Below are 5138 nucleotides of genomic sequence, written 5' to 3' on the forward strand. Positions count from 1 at the left end.
ATTATGCCTGGCCATAATTCTGGTGCTGATATCACGTTCATTGCTGTCAGTGCTGGTATTTCTGCTGCTCAATGCATGGCCACCACTGCCATTGTTGTCATCGATGTTGTTGGATGAACAGCTGTGGTCATAGTCATCAGTGCTGGGGGTTTCTACCATTTTAACCCTTTAGCGTTCACATTATTTTGTCAAAATCAGAACTCATTTATTCACATTATTTTGTAACTTTAAGAGTTTTATATGAGGTAACAGTTAACTTTTTAGAATGATAATGTAGGGTTGGTGTGAGAGGCCAGATCTGGCCAGTTTGAACATAAAACAAGTAGAATATTTTGGCCAGATAAAGCGTTAATGTGCTGCTGTCACTGCACCTCTGTTGTTGCCATTGTTGTTGCTGATGTTCTTGGATGAGCCACTGCTGTTATCACGCTGGTTGTCAGGGTTGCACACCACCACAGCCTCATATACAACTTCCTCAGCTTTGCACTGCCCACCCCCTACTGGGCAGTCATGTTACTCCCGGCATAAGCAACTGGTCTCTGGTCCTGTTTTATAGTTGTTTGCTAATATTCTTTTCGTGTTGGGTCCACAACTAAAGGAGACCCATAGGTTGTTCCTATTGAACAAATGTCTCTACCTGTGTGTTTGCATGAAGTGCTTGCCTACTATCCCAAGGAATATTCTTCTCATACAAGTGTTAACATTGAGTCAGAATGGTGGAGCAATCCAAGTGATGATCTAGAAGTGCTTGCTTTTGAAGGTGCCAGGACCCAGCATATAAGAAATACAGTCCTTAAACTCACTGCATGCCAGGGCCATGTTGGGATAAGGGGCTGCAGCATCAAACATTTCTTTCTCATTCAAGGACAGGTTTGAAATCCTCTTGCTTTTGCTGACACACTTCACTAGGTCCCTGAACATGATAAGCAGATGGCAGGAGATTCTGTTGATGTAGGACAGCCTCTTGTTTGGTTTGAGGTAGAGCCTGTATGAACCAGAGCCTATGATGTTTAAGAAGTTTACTATGGTGAGGTTGGTTTCAATTGTTATTTTGAGTCCCATAAACCCTAAGGCACTAGTCAGGTCCTTTCTAAATTTATCAAGGGTTAGACCATTGGAAACTCTAGAGATGGCCAGTGTATCATCACTGTAGAGGCCAATCAAGACTGAAGGAAACTTCTTCCCTAATATGTCCAGGATGTATAGCCCAATGAAATCACAAATGTCAATGCTGTCGTAGGCTCCCATTGCAATATTGAAAGGAACCTCAGGGTCAGATTGTTTGACCCAGGTGGAACCTTTATTAAAAAGCACCATTTTTCTGGTGTGCATGATAACGTCTATGTTTCTGTAGCTAATGTCAGTGAAACCCCTTGCAAAGGAAAGTGCCTTGATCAGTAACCCTTTTGTATGACCCAAGATTTGTTGGAAGAGAATGGCATTAAAAAGCTTCCATGGCCAAGCCAGTCACCAGATATGAACCCTATTGAACATCTCTGGGCCATAATAGACAGGACACTTCATAAAAAGAACAAGAAAGCATCTTCAAAGCCAGATCTTTTGAGATTACTGCATGAAACTTGGCAAGAAATTCCACAAGAGAATATTCACCATCTGATCAGTAACATGCCTAATAGGATCCTTGCATTGAAAAATGAAAAGGCCATATGTCTTCTAAATATTAAATATTCACATTATAACAATTAATAAATAATTTAAATGTATAATTTCAGCTTTAGATAAATTTTAATGGTTATAAGTGTGTCTATTTACTTCTGTCATGTCTGTGTATAAGAAAAATCAAGTATCATTTGAAGGCTCTCCTAATACGTTTAAGGTTTTTTTTTATCTAGTTTAGCAAATATGTTTTGTTTTTACAATGTAAAGATTGATAGCGACTTTGAAGCTTCAGCTCAGTTACCTTCATCTAATATTCTGGAAAAGGTTACTATACTGAGGTTGTAATGTCACACCTTACCTTTTCCTTGCAAACCACACACACACACACACACACACACACACACACATGCACTTCAGTACCAAAATGTCTACGTAAGTGCTGTGAATAAGCTCGTGATGGCACTTCTATTGCATATGTGAAGTGATTAAAAAAAATATACAGGGATAGATCTTATCCCTACTTAATCATCTTTGCTGTGAAATAGCTTCAACAACAAGCATCTTTCTTTTGAAAAATGAATGGCTTTCTTTCATGATGTTAGCTGATCTTCTCAAATCCCTAAGAACTGGCCAAAATATGCAAGAAGAGAGAGAGAGAGAGAAAAAAATATAATGTAGACAAACTGCTAACATTATTTCTAAATATTCACACATCTCCAAATATATTTGAGTCAAAAGAGATGATTGTGAAATATATTCAAATTAGAAATATTCTTAACCCAAATAGTCTGTGTGATTTATGTTTAAACTGGTTGGATCTGACCTCTCACACCTACCCAACATTGTTGTTCAAGAAACAAATAATCATGTCATCAAAATCTCAAAGCTATGAGATAGTGCATGGCTAATTGGAAAGACTGTAAATAAAAAAGCATTACATTTGACAGAGCAATCTGAATGCTAAAGGGTTAAATCACTGTCCATGCTGGAGCACCATCTAAAAGGGAATTTACTCAAAGAGATTGATCCCAGGACTTATTCTTTGTAAGCCTAGTACCTATTCTATCAGTCTTTTTTGCTGAACCGCTAAGTTACATAGATGGGTTTCTTTCAGTTTCCATCTACCAAATCCACTCAGAAGGCTTTGGCCAGCCACATGGCTACCGTAGAAGAAACTTGTCCAAGGTGCCACACAATGGGTCTGAACCTGCAACCATGTGGTCGAGAATGAGGAAATTACATCCTCATTTTTGACAGTGTGTGTGTGTGTGTGTATTGTTTAGGACAATCAGTAAGTTGTCTTAATAGTGGTCAGAGTTTCAAATGCCGGAGCTAAGAGCCGTGATGCATTCTCATCGGCTTTTAATGTCAATAGATGCCATGAAGAATCTGTGAATAAAAGGGAAGTCACTCTAATAGGTAGAAAACATATAAAAGATAAAAAATACACGCAACCATATTCTCTCAATACATAGACATAAAACCTCCTGAGTTCATAATGTCTGCATACATAAACACTCACACAAACATGTATACATACATGCACATACACACACAAACATATGTGCATGTATGTACTCATACATATATACACATCTACACACACATACACATATGTATATATATGTAGATGTGCATGCAACTTCATCCTCATATACACATAGGTTGATTGGATGAAATGGTACCCACATCCTTGTAACCAACTGATTGCCATATATATATATATATATATATATATAAGAATTTTTGCGTAATAAGATAAAAACCAAGGCTGTATAGATATTAGAGCATTTATAGATAGAAGGTCTTACAGCTGTTTCTAGGATATTGATTTAGAATATCCATTCATCAGAGACAGTGTGAGAAGAAAATTAAGCACTTATTCAGCACTACCTGACACCTTTGTGTCTCAATGGCACCATTATCTCTTATATATATATATAAGCAATAATAAATCTCTGAACGAGATATAAACAGTAACTGCACGACAATGTGAGGTATACTTGCCATCTCAATATGGCTAACCGCTAAGGGTGGGTGTTACTGTAGCTTGTAGCCCCAGGAGAACATCGTCTCCAGCTGGCTTTAGGCACACTTTCTGTGCACTTATGGTATCTGCAAAGGGAGGGGGAGGGAAGGATGACCTCCCTTTGCAAATACCATAAGGGCACAGAAAGTGTGCCTAAAGCCAGCTGAAGACGATCTTCTCCTGGGGCTACAAGCTACAGTAACATCCATCCTTAGTGGTTAGCCATATTGAGATGGCAAGTATACCTATATATATATAGCCTTCTCACAATTTTCCTGTAATTAATTTACTCACAAGTCCTTAGTCAGCTCAGAGTTATAACTGAAGACTTTTCCCTAAGAAGTCATACATTAGAACTGAGCCTGAAATTTTGTGTTGCAAAGCATACTTTTAAACTGATGGGTTGAATAGCATGGAAAACAGGTTGTTGTTTCTGCTACTGTTTAGTCCCTGATCAGCTGTAGTGAAAGCATTTCAACTATGATCAACTCTTTTATTTAGCAGTTTACTATATTTTGAATAATGTCTTGTAGTGCAATATTCAGAGTTAGAATGTTTGAGTACTTTTTGAGGAAGATTTCATTGATATTTTACAAGCAGATCAAACACCTAAAATACAGCTATATCTCCTTACTGAGTTAAGAGGGCTACTTTATATATCTGTGGAATCAAAGATGTATTTAGAATGAAATAATTACAAGAGAATCCCCAGATAAAATGTGAACAATAGCTCCATTCAATGCTATTGTCTTTTAGCTAACATCACGAGCTGCCATATCTTGATGCCTTGCTGTAAATGGAAGATCAGATCTGTTAGCTAGGTGACACAATTGTAAAGATACGATTCATATAAAATGACAATTGCTAAAGGTTTAGAGCTGTTTAAGGAATCACAGAATAAGAATTCTCAGGTGACTTCTGTCAGAAATTTTCTGTAAATTGTGCTAACACTATTGTCAGTGTTTCAAGCTTTTCCCTAATCTCATTAACCAGATGTTGTTTAGATGATTTGACAAATAATGGGAAGATCTGATATAGACACAATGTGATAGTAACAGGGCTTAAAGACTGCTCTGTTCTCTCTTTGTAATAACAATCAAAAGTTTTATATCATAGATTGAAGAAATGAAGTGAATGTTAAACTACCAGTTGCTGTACAGCAGTGAAACTAGAAATGTAAATGTAAATATATGAAAATATTTAGCAACCAAGCAAGAACACATTCTGAATGGTCTGTTCAATGTAATGATATCATTTATAAAGTGAGGTTAGTTTGGAAGTAAGCTGAAGAGACATGGTGAGTAAAAAAAAGTTACAGTTAATACATCTTGGAGAGATAGGCATAGGAATGGCTGTGTGGTAAGTAGCTTGCTTACGAACCACATGGTTCCGGGTTCAGTCCCACTGCATGGCACCTTGGGAAACTGTTTTCTACTATAGCCTCGGGCCAACCAAAGCCTTGTGAGGGGATTTGGTAGACGGAAACTGA

The sequence above is a fragment of the Octopus sinensis genome, linkage group LG12 (assembly GCF_006345805.1).
Source record: "Octopus sinensis linkage group LG12, ASM634580v1, whole genome shotgun sequence".
In the NCBI taxonomy this organism is placed as follows: Eukaryota; Metazoa; Mollusca; class Cephalopoda; order Octopoda; family Octopodidae; genus Octopus; species Octopus sinensis.